Source organism: Lissotriton vulgaris, chromosome 11 (genome assembly GCF_964263255.1).
Source record: "Lissotriton vulgaris chromosome 11, aLisVul1.2, whole genome shotgun sequence".
Classification (NCBI taxonomy): domain Eukaryota; kingdom Metazoa; phylum Chordata; class Amphibia; order Caudata; family Salamandridae; genus Lissotriton; species Lissotriton vulgaris.
Window position 1 is genome coordinate 945,395,201 of NC_141699.1, and position 15,485 is coordinate 945,410,685.

A 15,485-nucleotide genomic window follows, 5' to 3' on the forward strand; every position below is an offset into this window, starting at 1 on the left:
ATCATTCCACAAGATTTTACGTCTGTTTCCCTTAGGGGATACCACATATAATGGCCTATTCCGCTTATAATATTTGGTATCCCGTGTGTTTCTCGAGTTAGAATTTACCAGTATTCAATATGACATGGTCTTATGTTGGATGGATAAGCACAGTTTTTCTTTGCCAAATTGCACCATTCCTTTTGCTTTACGACATCATTTACTATGGGGATCCCAAATAATAAATCTCATCTATTGATGTAATATCTTGAATCCAGTACGTTTTATGGGTTACCCTTCAGCCTTTTACTACTTGAAATTGCCTTGTATTTGATAGCAGACTACAGGGTCTTTTCACATTTTTTTTACATCGTTTCCCAAGACTTCTCATCTGGTTCCCTTGGGGGATACCATATATAATTGCATATACTGCCTATAATATTTGGTTTCCCCAAATACTATGGCTCTCGCATTGCGGTAATATCTCGTATCCCCTATGTTTCATTGGTTACGCTTTAGCCATTGACCAGTTGAAATTGCCGTTTATTGCATAGCAGACTACAGTACCTTTTCACATTTTGTAAATCATTCCACAAGATTTTGCATCCGGTACCCTTAGGAGATACCAAATATAATAGCCCATGCAGCCTATAATATGTGGTATCCCCAGTGTTTCTTTGGTTAGAAGTTACCAGGATTCAATTTGATATCGCCATATGTTAGATGGGGGAGAGCAGTATTTCTATACCAAATAGCACTCTGTCTTTTGCTTTCCAACATCATTTACTATAGGGGAACCAAATATTATGGTTCATGCATTGCTGTAATATCTCATATCCCCTATTTTTCATGCGTAACCCTTTAGCCACTGACCAGTTGAAATTGCCTTTTATTTGATAGCAGACTACAGTATCTTTCCATATTTTATACATCATTTCACAACCTTTTACATCCAGTACCCTTAGGGGATACCAAATATAATAGCCTGTACGGCCTATAATATATGGTATCCCAGTGCTTCATGGGTTAGAAGTTATCAGGATTCAATTTGACACTGCCTTATGTTGGATGGGAGAGCACAGTATTTCTATACCAAAAAGCACACTTTCTTTTGCTTTCCAAAATCATTTACTATGGGGGAACCAAATATTATGGCTCATGCATTGCTGGAATATCTGGTATCCCCTATTTTTCATGGGTAACCCTTTAGCCACTGACCAGTTGAAATTGCCTATTATTTGATAGCAGACTACAGTATCTTTCCACATTTTATACATAATTTCACAAGATTTTACATCCAGTACCCTTAGGGGATACCAAATACAATAGCCTGTACGGCCTACAATATATGGTATCCCCAGTGTTTCTTGGGTTAGAAGTTATCAGAATTCAATTTGACACTGCCTTTTGTTGGATGGGAGAGCACAGTATTCCTATACCAAAGTGTAGCCTTCTTTTTGCTTTCCAACGTCATTTACAATGGGGATACCAAATATTATGGCTCACTCATTGCTGTAATATCTCGTATCCCCTATGTTTTATTCGTTACTCTTTAGCCATTGAGCAGTTCTCATTGCCTTTTATCACATAGCAGACTAAGGTATCTTTTCATATTTTGTAAATGATTCTAGAAGATTTTGCATCCGGTACCCTTAGGAGATACCAAGCATAATAGCCTACACAGCCTATAATATTTGGTATCCCCAGTGTTTCTCAGTTACCAGGATTCAATTTGACATTGCCTTATGTTGAACGGGATAGCAGAGTATGTCTGTACCAAATAGCATCCTTGTTTTTGCTTTCTAATGTCATTTACTAAGGGGATACCATATATTATGGCTAATGCATTGCTGTAATATCTTGTATCCCCTATGTTTCATGGATTATCCTTTAGCCATTGACCAGTTGAAACTGCCTCTCATTTGAAAGCAGACTACAGTATCTTTTCACATTTTGTAAATCATTCTACAAAATTTTACATCTGGTACCCTTAGGGGATACGAGATATATAAAGCCTATACGTCTTATAATATTTGGTATCCCCAGTGTTTCCCCGGGTTAGAAGTTACCGGGATTCAATTTGACATTGCCTACTGTTGGATGGGGGAGCACATTATTTTTATACCAAATGTTACCCTTTCTTTTGCTTTCAAACATCATTTACAATGGGAATACCAAATAGTATGGATCATGCATTCCTGTAATATCTCGTATCCCCTAAGGTTCATAGGTTACCCTTTAGACATGGAGCACTTGAAGTTGCCTCTTATTTGATAGCAGACTACAGTATCTTTTCACATGTTTTACATCATTCCACAAGATTTTACGTCTGTTTCCCTTAGGGGATACCACATATAATGGCCTATTCCGCTTATAATATTTGGTATCCCGTGTGTTACTCGAGTTAGAATTACCAGTATTCAATATGACCTGGTCTTATGTTGGATGGATAAGCACAGTTTTTCTTTGCCAAATTGCACCATTCCTTTTGCTTTACGACATCATTTACTATGGGGATCCCAAATAATATATCTCATCTATTGATGTAATATCTTGTATCCAGTACGTTTTATAGGTTACCCTTCAGCCTTTTACTACTTGAAATTGCCTTGTATTTGATAGCAGACTACAGGGTCTTTTCACATTTTTTTACATTGTTCTCCAAGACTTCTTATCTCGTTCCCTTGGGGGATACCATATATAATTGCATATACTGCCTATAATATTTGGTATCCCCAAATACTATGGCTCTCGCATTGCGGTAATATCTTGTATCCCCTATGTTTCATTGGTTATGCTTTAGCCATTGGCCAGTTGAAAATTGCCTTTTATTACATAGCAGACTACAGTATCTTTTCATATTTTGTAAATCATTCCACAAGTTTTTGCATCCGGTACCCTTAGGAGATACCAAATATAATAGCCCATGCAGCCTACAATATTTTGTATCCCCAGTGTTTCTTGGCTTAGAAGTTACCAGGATTCAATTTGACATTGCCTTATGTTGGAAGGGGGAGCACAGTATTTGTATACCAAATAGCACACTTTCTTTTGCTTTCCCTATCATTTACTATGGGGGAACCAAATATTATGGCTCATGCATTGCTGTAATATATGGTATCCCCTATTTTTCATGGGTAACCCTTTAGCCACTGACCAGTTGAAATTGCCTTTTATTTGATATCAGACTACAGTATCTTTCCATATTTTATACATCATTTCACAACCTTTTACATCCAGTACCCTTAGGGGATACCAAATATAATAGCCTGTACGGCCTATGATATATGGTATCCCAGTGTTTCTTGGGTTAGAAGTTATCAGGATTCAATTTGACACTGCCTTATGTTGGATGGGAGAGCACAGTATTTATATACCAAATAGCAGCCTTCTTTTTGCTTTCCAACATCATTTACAATTGGGATACCAAATATTACGGCTCACTCATTGCTTTAATATCTCGTATCCCTTATGTGTTATTTCTTACCCTTTAGCCATTGAGCAGTTCTCATTGTCTTTTATTACATAGCAGACTAAGGTATCTTTTCACATTTTGTAAATGATTCCAGAAGATTTTGCATCCGGTACCCTTAGGAGATACCAAACATAATAGCCTACGCAGCCTATAATATTCGGTATCCCCAGTGTTTCTCGGCTTAGAAGTTACCAGGATTCAATTTGACATTGCCTACTGTTGGATGGGGGAGCACAGTATTTTTATACCAAATGTTACCCTTTCTTTTGCTTTCAAACATCATTTACAATGGGAATACCAAATAGTATGGATCATGCATTGCTGTAATATCTTGTATCCCCTAAGGTTCATAGGTTACCCTTTAGACATTGACCACTTGAAGTTGCCTCCTATTTGATAGCAGACTACAGTATCTTTTCACATTTTTTACATCATTCCACAAGATTTTACGTCTGTTTCCCTTAGGGGATACCAAATATAATGGCCTATTCCGCCTATAATATTTGGTATCCCGTGTGTTTCTCGAGTTAGAATTTACCAGTATTCAATATGACATGGTCTTATGTTGGATGGATAAGCACAGTCTTTCTTCGCCAAATAGCACCATTCCCTTACTTTACGCTCCTTCCACTCCACTGGCGCGTAATCCCATGCTTCCCTGTATTCGGGATGGGGTCAGTAGTAATCTAACTAACAGACTGTCTTTGCATACATTTGCAGATCTGTACCCCGAGGACACTTTTAGGTCACCTCCCGGGTCAGACACCGACCAAGCGGTGCCGTTTGCTGAGCTATTTCTGTATCATAAACTATGCACAGCATGTCGTGCGCTATGGGGTGGCTTTCCTGCTCCCCACCCGCCCCCCACACTGCCTGCCTTGGAGAGCATTCTGAAGTCCCCCTCTCCCCGTAAACTCATCACACCCTTTTATACCCAAATGCAAAACACAAATTCGGTAGCGTCGCCTAAGTCTTTGCAGTGCTGGAATAGTGAACTCTCCACTCCGCTTACAGAGGACCAGTGGGACTTCTGCTGTAACCAGCTCACTGAACTTTCACTGAACTATAGATTGCGCTTAATTCATTTCAAATACCTGCATAGATATTACCGGACACCTGTAGGTCTGCACCGTATGGGGCTTAGGGAAGACGATAGCTGTTGGCGGTGCAGATACACCCCCGCTTCTTTTCTGCACGTAGCTTGGGAATGCCCACGAATAGCTGACTTTTGGTTGCAGATCTTTGTGGCAATAAACCAAATTGTGGGTAGGACGGATGCCCCCTCGCTGACTCTGGGACTACTGGGGTATGTGAAGAGCACACCACCCAAACATCATAAGCTACATGCACTCCTGTTATTATATGCTAAACGGCAGGTTGCGCACTGCTGGGGTAGGAAGAGGGTACCCTCGCTTAAAGATTGGTTAAGTGATGTCACATATGGCCATGTGCAACTCAGCCCGTTCTGGGAGCTCATGCCCCCGTTCTCGAGGCCTCAGGACATATGGGAGCCATTCCTGGACTGGGCTCGAGAACAATCTGAGCCCCCTGACAATGCGCACACTGTAGATGAGTAGTAGTTTTATTCTTTTCTGCAATGTAGGGGCATGTTTAAACCTGTGCATGTTTTTTTGGGCTCATGCTGTTAATGTAGTAAAACTGGTTATATATCTAGGCTTTATACCTTCTAAGGCTTCTACGGAAATGTTTATGCTATGTTATAGATTGATGCTTATAGATCTGGAATCCCGATGTTATATGCAAGATTATGTGTGTGGTTCACTCAATGTCATTCATAACATTCGGCTGTTACCTTCTGTCCTGGTCTGATAATTATTTTACGCTGATGTACTATTATGCTGGCTTTTTGAGCTGTAATTGTTGGTTCTTTTCTTTGAAACCATAAATAAAGATTTTTTTTTAAAAACATTTGCAGTCCCCTCGGGTGGCCAAACATATGTGGCAGTCGGACCCCTGAGCTTGTCCACCGCATGAGACACATCACATCAATCAATCAATCAGTGTTTGTAAAGCACAGCTACTCACCTGTGAGGGGCTGGAGGTGCTGTGGGGGCTGGGGACCCAGTGGATCAGTGCTGAGATCATGCGAAGAGCCAGGTCTTGAGGTCCTTCCTAAAGTGCATCAGCGAGGGTGATTCCCTGAGGTTGATGGTGAGGGTGTTCCATGCCTTGGGGCGAGGTAGAAGAAGGGCATTCCTCCGGTTCTGATCTTGCAGATTCGTGGGACGGTAGCCAGGGAAAGCTGGGTAGAGCAAAGGTGTCTTTTGGGTACGTGGAATGTGAGGCAGTGGTTCAGGTGTTGTGAAGGGTCTTGTATGCGTGGGTGAGGCGTTTAACGGTTATTCTACTGTCGACTAGGAGCCAGTGGAGGACGCAGAGGTGTTGAGTGACGTGGCTGTCATGGGGGATATTGAGGCGTAGTCTTTTTGCGATGTTCTGGACATTCTGGAGTCTTCAGAGGACTTTCTGGCTGACGCCGGCGTAGAGTGCATTGCTGTAGTCGAGACTGCTGCTGATGAGGGCATGGGTGACAGTCTTCCTGGATTTGGTGGGCATCTAGCTGAATGTCTTTCAAAGCAGGCAGAGTGTGTTGAATCTGGCCAAGGAGACAGTGTTTATCTGGCAGTCTATTGTAAGCGAGGAGTCCAGTACAATGCAGGAGTTTTGTGGGTGGTTCGTGTGGTTATTAGTACTTCCTAGAGCGGAGGGCCACTAGGAGTCATTCCCGGTGGAGGAGGCGGCTCCCGGGATAAGGACTTCTGTCTTGTCAGAGTTGAGCTTCAGGTAGCTGTCCTTCACTCAGGCTGCAAAAGCTTTCATTCCCTCATGGAAGTTGTTCCTGGCGACTGTGAGTTCTATGGTGAGGGAGAGGATCAGCTGGGTGTCGTAGTCATAGGTGACAATGATCAGCCTATGGTTTCCTGACGAGGGCTGCGATTGGGGCCATATAGACTTTGAAGAGGGTGGGGCTGAGGGAGCTGATCTCTGTCAGGTTCGAGAGGTTCGGTGGGAGTTTAAACCGTTGGGTTCTGCCAGTGACGATGGAGCAGACCAGTTGAGGGCCTTGTTTCGGATACCAGCATTGTGGAGTCTTGTGGCTAGGGTGCGGTGGGAGATGGTGTCGAAGGTTGACGTGAGGTCCAATTGGACGACGGCCACGGGTTCGCCCTGTTAGAGGTGGGAGCAGATGTGGTCGGTGGCAGCGAGCAGAGTGGTCTCGGTGCTATGATTACTTCTGAATCCAGATTGGGAGATGTCCAGGACATGGTTGGTTTCGATAAAGTCGGTGAGTTGGGCATTGATAGCTATTTCGATAACTTTGGATGGTCCTGAAGTTCTTGAAGTTTTTGAGGTCCATCAGGTTTGCTGAGGGTTTCTTCAGGAGGGGGTTGATCGAAGAGTGTTCATAGTTGTCGGGGGAAGGTGGCGGTCTCGGATGAGTAGTTGATGGCTTGGCATAGCACAGGTGCAATGGTGGAGGCGGCTCTGTGGGAGATGCGGTGCGGGCAGGGGTCCAAAGGTACTTCGGAGTGGATGCTTTTCATAATCATTATGGTGTCGTCCGTAGTGAGTGGGGACCAGCTGTGGTGGTTGCAGGCACAGTGGTCCTGGGTGTCGAAGTTATCACAGATAGTCATGATCTTGTCGTAGAAGAAGGTGCTGAGTCTGTTGCAGAGGTCTTGGGAGGGTGGCCTCGCTATTGGGTTTGACAACCTCCTTGAAGATGCTGAAGAGGGCTTTGCTATTGTGTGCATTGTTGGAGATTCTGTTTTGGAGGGCCTTCTACTTTGTGGTTTTGATGAGGTGATGGTATGCTGTGGTGGCTGCTTTGAAGGCAGCGTTGGCTTCCAGGGTTTTCGTGTTCATCCATGTCTTCTCGGTCCATCTACAGGTGTGCCTGGAGTATTTAAATGTGGGGGTGAAACAGCTTGCTTGCTTGACATGTTGTTTACCAGTGGCTTTCTTGAAGGGGGCAATGGTGTCAGTGCACTTTGCGATCCATTGGTGGACGTTGAGTGCTGTGATGTTGATGTCTGAGGATGTCGGTGGTGATGTGTGATTGAGGAAGGTGGTGAGTTGATCTTCTGTGACTCTGTTCCAGCTTCTGCAGGGTAAACGGCGGAAGTAGAGGTGTGCGGTGGATTTGTTGAATGAGAAGTGGATCTGATGAATATAGTATATTATTGCTGGCATGCCTATAAGAAAGGCAAGGGGGCCCATCCGCCGTCTTCGCAACTGATCCCCGTTTGGTGATTGCTGACACTCTAGGAGGTGACCCAACACCATGACATTTTGTCTTGGAGAAAGGCAGAGATTCACCAAATGAGGGACCTTTTCCAGGCGGATGCGCTAATGCCCTTACAGTAGATTATGGACACTTATGGCATTGTGGCAGGGGATTTCCTGTAGTATCACTCTGTACAACATGCAATAACTACACTACACCACCCCTGCAAGTAATCCTGTCACGCAGAAGCACTCTGTAAATTATTGCAGCCCTTTAGGTTCATTGCGCTCTTCTCACTGCAAGTCAGACAGCAGGGCTATAGACCGATGGATGGCAGACCTTGAAATGCAATTCACAGACAGTTTCTGGTTACAAAATGTTACAACATGTAAAGGGGGTTTCACATAATCCATGCTTCTGTTGCACGCAATTTAACTATTTGCATCAGGCACACCTCGGCCTGAAATGCATCAAGGGCATGTTTCCTTAGTCATCCTCTGCATGCCCTAGATGTAGAGCACATGAGGCAGTTTTTTTACCATATGGTTTGGGAATGCCCGGTGATGCAGCAGGTCTAGGGTGAAGTCATGGAATAACCGCCACTTGGTGGGGCACTTTGTCCTGCCCTTGCTGGAATCATAAGTCACACAGATGATGGACGGAATGCATAGCAAATCAAACATTTACCCCCAGTCAAAAGATCTGGGTTAAATCCATTGTTCTGTTGCTCACCATGCCACCCTAGTTTAGACCCAGTCTTGACCCTGTGCCTCATGGGAACAGTCCAGCCGGAACTGCCAAGCCAGGTCCTCTCTGGACCAGAAACAAGCATTCTGGGGCCAGTTTCGAGAAATCACCACTTATCAGCCAGGCTAGTTTGAATCCAGTGGCCTTCTACGTTGGCACTGCTATCCAGATTAGGGTCTAAGTAAGTATTCATATCTCCTTCCCACCAGATTATTGTGGGTTGCAGAGCATATAGACTGCTCTCCAACTGTTGATAAAAATAAGGGTCATCAACGTTAGGTCCATACATATTTACAATGGTAATTTCTGTGCCAGTTAGTTTACCCTGTACCATTGTGTGGCTGCCCTTATCATCAGATATAGTGTGGGTGAGTGTGAAAGAAGTACCCTTTTTAATTAGTATAATAACTCCCCTTGCGGAGTAAGAATCGGCCGCCCTCAACACCTCCCTCCGCGAGTATCCCGTAATTTGTTGAGATGTCTCTTGCATCAGGGCTATTGAACATGATGCCTATCTAAATATGCAAACACACGTCGAATCCTTTTGGGATTATTCAATCCTCTGACATTCCAAGTCAAAAGTCTAATTTTTTTCAGCCTTGATGGTATTCTACATAATATTGGTATCAAACAGGGGGAATAGGGGTGGACGATTTTTAATGGGGTCCAATGTACTCGTCCTAGGAAGCAGCAAACAATAAGTATTGTACAGAGTTCCCCAATGGGAGCTAGGAAATTAGCTCAGCCTATCTTCTCTCTCACTCAGTAAAAAGGTGGGGGTTAAGTGCATGGTGTAGACCCTTTTCAGAATGTAAGGATACCTCACACAGGCTAACGGCAGGACCACAACTGTTGTCCCAGCCGATGACCGTCCAGCGTCATCATCGGTATCCTGCTCCTTCGGCAGGCTGGCGGTGCAATGCCCGTCGGGCAGCAAGGGAAGCTGCACTTTGGCGGAGATCTTCTATTCCGAGCCAACGGGTGTGTGGGTGTGAGGGGCCTAAAAAAGTGCAATAGTGAGCGTGGTGGTGTGTTTAAAAAAAGTCAGTAGAGTCCTAATGGTGATTATTTTATTGGTCAGGCTCACTGCTTTATTAAAAATGAAGGGGTATTAAGGAGTGGTGAACAATGAGACCAAACCTTTATTCAACCCTTGTTGTGAAAACGGTCGACATGTTTCTCGCCCTAAGGGCGATTCGTCAGGACCTTCGTGCTCATATAATTGCTTGGATCCTCCGAATTAAGAGGACACCGGTATACGACCTGTATAGTGTCGTTCAGAAACGGTTCCTTACGAGGGACCTCCTGGAAACCGTTGTGATTCCTCCTTAAGGCCTCACGAGCTGTCCAGGTGGGGCCAGCAGCGAGTGAGGAGTTCCTCAGAAGTCGCTGGTGGCAGGCATCTCTGCACCTACCCCTCCCACAGGAACTCAGATGACTGGACAGCCGGCCATTTTTAATAAAGCATACGACCGCCAGTCAGTCCTTATTATGCAGCCGTGCAAGCTGATTGTTCAGGTTGTTCATGGGGCACCATCCATCTTTCTTTTTAATTGTTCTAGAGATTGTGCACAGGCTGATCGGTCCTGGTATCATTCCGAGTGTTCAGATGTGACTGAGCGCGGTGATCCCGGCTGGTTCTGTTGCATCTGCTGCAGGAAATCCATGGCTGTGCCTGGCGTCGTGAAAAATCTGAGTTTGCCCTCATGCATGACGCTGAGGCGCGCCTGGTACATCATTGCATATAGAATGCTTGCCATGTGAAGCTTCTTTTTTATATCTTCAAATTCTGTTCGTGCTATTTGTACAGCTATTATGAAGTCTGGATAAAAGGCCACTTCGTTCCCTTGATAGTTAATTTTCATTTTGTCTCTCACCAGTCTCAGTGCTGCATCCCGGTCTCTGTAATTCCATAACCTGGCTAAAATGGCCTTGGGGCACACCCAGTGGGGGCCTAGGGGTCAGTGATCTGTGTGGCCTTTCAACAATCAGGACCTGGGAGAGGTGTTCCGCTCCTAAAATATATTTAGTATAATAAACGATTGGCCCTAGACCTACAGTTATCACTGCTAATGAATCGAAACGTTTTTTTATATATAATTCCTAGGACTTAATCCTGAAATAGAAAAACATCAAAGATAGCCAAATACGTTTCTGTACACAAAATCAAAAGGTGTACCCATCAATAATGCATAAACTGCTGTTTAGTTTGCTATTTATTTTACATTAATATATACATATCAGTAAAAACAGTTTTCAAAAAACGCAACGGGATGCTACCAGGTATAATAAAGAGTGATAAAAAGGTTTGTGCTCAAGTGAAAGAATAGAAAGATGAATTAGAAGGAAAATCCAATAATTTCAAAATGAGGTACAATTCCCTACATATGAGCCTGACCCACGTATTTAATGAGATGATTCTAAAATTGGCATCATTCTGGGAACAAGGGGAACAGGAAAGAAAGGCTTAGCAATTTTGGGGGTGGGAAAGGGGGTTTCGTCGATGTTTCGACTCTTGCGAGTTGGTGGGTGGATCAACACCTCAGCTACGGGTCTTCCTCAGGACGGGGGGGTGGGAGAAAACCAAAATTATAGTAGGACAGTGCCCCAACATAAGGAGGTTAGCCACCAGTAAATGATGTGCTCCAATCATCAAAATAAATAAAAAGGTTGCTCAGTCCATCAATGACGAGAGATGTTCACCGGAAAGTTAATTCTTTCCTGTTCCCCATTTTTCTATTCTTTCACTTGAGCACAAACCTTTTTTCACTCTTTATTATACCTGGCTATCTTTGAAGTTTTTCTATTTCAGGATTAAGTCCTAGGAATTATATATAAAAAACGTTTTGATTCATTAGCAGTGTATAACTGTAGGTCTAGGACCAATCGTTTATTATACTATTTGATACCCAGGTCCTGTGGCCGTGCTGGGTGATACCCCATTTTCTTAATGGTTCCTAAAATATCTTTAAGCATGGTTTCAATATAGTCCTCCAGGCCGCCTGTATTTGTACTTTGGGGCACCCCCATAATACGAAGATTATTGCGGTGGGATCACGCATCTAATTCTTCATTCTGCGCTTTGATTACGTCCAGCACTTTCTACATGACTTTACATCTACCAGCGGTTTTATTTTACTCTTCCTCCACTGAGGATATTTGCTGCTCCGCTGTGGTCAAACGGGCCACTTGCTTATCCAGCTTTGCCGCCCATACTGTCCATGCGCTGCATCAGCGTGTCGATCTTGCCATTAATTGCTTGTAGGCTTTTTTGCATTAATAGCAATGTGACTTCTAGCAGTGGAGCCTTCAATTCTGTGTCCGAGTGCACGCTTGGCGGCCTTGTGAAGTGGGGTGATTCAAAGTTCAAGTGCAACTGTTGCTTGTCCTTCTTGCCCATAGTTGAAAGTTTAGCTGTTACTGGGTTTTTGTATATTCTGGTGTGTTGCGCTAGTTGTGAGCTGTCTGGGGCAAGTTCTGTCTTTTGCAGCACATCTGTAGGTAGGGTGACCAGATTCTTAAAACAAAAAACCGGGACAGTTGATAGACATAGAAGTAGGACATCAGTTTGCAGAAACGGTCAACATAAAAGTAGGACTATATGACAGCTGTCATAGACATAGAAAAGGGACTACAATGACAGCCGCCCCCACAGACACAGATGAAGAATTACAGATGACAAATCAGATGTGTGACAAAACATCAATGGATTGTTTTACCTAACAGCATTTGCATTATAGGATGCTGGGTTTTTGCTCCAACAATGCCAAGAACGGCATCCAAAACTTGTAAATTTCAAAAATGGTTACAAAACTTGCCCCATGCCAGAAGTTGAGAAGGGGAAGAATGAAGATAAAGGGAGGCAAAAGGTACTATGAAGTGGGAAGGGCTGAGGAGGTAGGCCTGTCTGTGTCTCTGAGATGAGGGGAGGGGAGGGATGAGAGAAGGTCTGTCTGTGCCTCTGAGGTGTGTGATGGGATGTGACAATAGGCCTGTCTCCCCTCTGACATGAGGGCGGGGGGACGGGGACTGTGCCATTTCTCAGGTATAAGGCTAACTCCAAAATAGATGCAGTATGTTACTGGTGATGTCCGATCTATGCATGCTGCTGTCGTATATAAGTGCCTGCTGTTGAGCAGCTTTAAAAGCACCTCAAGGCATTGTGAATGGATCCATTCTTTGCTGTGATAAAACCCATGACATCATAGTGCTCAAAAACATTTTCCCAAGTGCATTTTGATTTGATTTATAGATTTGTAAAGCGCACGTATGCCCAAGGGCGTCTTGGTGCTGGAATTGGCAGTAACGCTGAAGTTTGGCAGGATCCAGTGATACTAATACAATATATGAACATGTCAGTTGGCTAAGAACCATGTTATCAGCAGTCTTCTAAATTACATGAGCGATGTGCTGCTCTTTATGGGGATCGGTAAGTGGTTCCAGTTTTTCGCCATCCCTAATAGGAAGCTTCTGCCCCCCCTGGGAACCTGCTCGTACCGGTGTATTAAAAGTAGTTTTGAATGAGCTGACCTTACATTTCTGGCTGGCATTTACCTTTTAAGATGTGTCCTCAGATGCAGTGTTCCTTTACTCTGTAGGGTCTTATATGCTAGGCATTGTGATTTAAACATCATTATTTTTTCCACTGGGAGCCAGTGGAGGTCTCTCAATCTATAGGAAACTGATTCATATTTGGGGATGTCCAGTATTAATCTAGCTGCTGCATTCTGCATTTGCTGCAGTTTCAATAAAAACTGGGACTGTTTCCCCACATATAGGACATTGCCATAGTCCAGTCTGGAAAGAGCCAAGGTTGTGACCAGCGATCTTAATGCATTCAGGGTATTAAAAGGGCAGATCTTCCTGATCATCTTTAAAATATCCCTGAATGTGAAGGCAAGCTTGTAAATTTAACACTCAAATGTCAATCTATCATCAAAGAAAACCCCTAGGTTCCTAACCTTAGGGATTGGAATTGGGCATTCGCCCAGATCAGCCGACCACCATCTTTGAGACCAAAAGGAGGCGTTGGACCCTAGCAGCAGAACTTCTGTTCAATTTAAGGCAGTTAGTTGGCATCCATGTATTTATCTGTGACATGCAGATGTTGAAACATTCAGCTGTCTCTTCAACATTATTTGAGACCTGGGTGTCATCGGCATAGGAGACCACCGAGAAACCACATTGCCTGATGATCGCTGCCAGAAGAGCCACAAAGATATCAAAAAGTGTGGTACTCAAGGAGGAGCCCTGAGGCACCCCACATGGCAGTTTGAAAGATTTGGATGCCGATCCATGCACTTCTACTACAAGATTTCTGTCCATTAGATAGAATGACAGTAGAGTAAGGGTGGTATCTTGGAATCCCAGCTCTGCTAGTCTACCAATTAAAATTTCATGGTTGACTGGATTGAAGGCCGCCGATAAATATAACAAGATCAAGGCCTCCTTCCCTCCTGCATCCAATGTTCTTCTGAGGTCCTCTACTGCCATGACCAGAGCAGTCTCTGTTCCGTGGCCCTCTCTAAACCCATATTGTGAATGGTCCAGGAGGTCTCCGGCGGAAAATAATAGTTGTAATCTGCATATTGAGTAATTTCTCCAACACCTTACACGGAAAAGGAATCCTAGAGATAGGACTGTTGCTGCTAGGTTCCTTAGGGTCGAGGTTGGGTTTCTTTAACAGAGGTAGGACTGAGGCTGTCTTCCACGCCTCTGGGAACAGGCTGACTGCATTATTTCTGTGAACAATATTCTAAGTTGCTCACTGAGTATTTCTGGGAACAGATGGAAAACTTGAGAAGTGTAAGGGTCAGATGGGGCTCCTGACTTGTTTGTCTTCACCACTTGAGTGATCTGTTCCACCGTGGGCAAGGAAAAGGAGAAACCTGTGCCGGGTGCGTGTGTATCTAGCCCTGGCTTAGTTATCTTGGAGGAGGAGTGATTGCTATTTCTAAAGGTTTCATACACTGTCTCAACTTTGTTTATGAAAAATTGTCCAATAGTGTTACAAAATTCGAGGCTATTTATCGTCTGAGATTTAGCTGGGAGATTGGCTAGTTTTTTTTACTGTAGCGAACAGCTCTCTGCTGGAGTTCTTGGCCTCCAATATTTTGGTTGTAAAATATTTGCTTTTTTCCTCAATGATCAATTTCTTGTATTCTGACAGAGTATATGCATATTCAATTTTCCTCACCTGATCGTAATTAGCTCACCACTTTCTTTCGGACCTCCTGCACAATTTTTTCTGTTCTCTGAGTTTTTCTGAGAAGCAAATTTCAGATGTTTTTTTCCTTTTGGGCAGAAAGCTCTTTTTAGGGGCTACTGCGTATACTGCTGTTTTAACCCAGGTGGTTAATCTATGAACCACAGCATTGGAGTAAGAAACCAGGCTTGGTTTCGATGCGAGTAATAGGGCCTGTAGGTTAGGGAGGTTGATTTTCGCCCGATTATGGTAAGTGACCGAGGTTGGTGTGCTAATTGATGATTTGTCAGTCAGTCAAAAATATCTTTATTCGATTTAGTTAAAAATCATACAAAGAGATAAAAACATTTCATACGATGTTAAAAACTATTTACAATATGGTACAAATCAGAGAATACATGGGTTTTATAAAAAGGCAAATTAAATTCATTTTGTGTTTAGCAAAATTTAAATACATTGATTAGCACAGTGTTAAGAAGACCCGTTGTTCTGATGCACTTTTTTAGTTCTAACTGCTGCCACCAAAAAATTGGCCATACAAAATGTAATGCGTATGCTGTTCAAAGATTGTAAGTATAACAGGGCTGGCCTCACCTGTGTGAAACCAGCCTCCTTCAGAACAGGTAACAGATATTTTTTCCTGGGCTCTAAATAAAGCTCACAAAACATACCAAAGTGCATGGTGTCTTGAACGGAAAAGTGATCACAACAACAGGGGGGGGCTAAATCAGGTTATTCCCACGTTTTAAAATTGCCCAAATAAAAATGTAACAAACTAAACCTAAACCTAGTTAGGAGGAATCTGTGGAATGGGATCGTAAGCAGGCCAA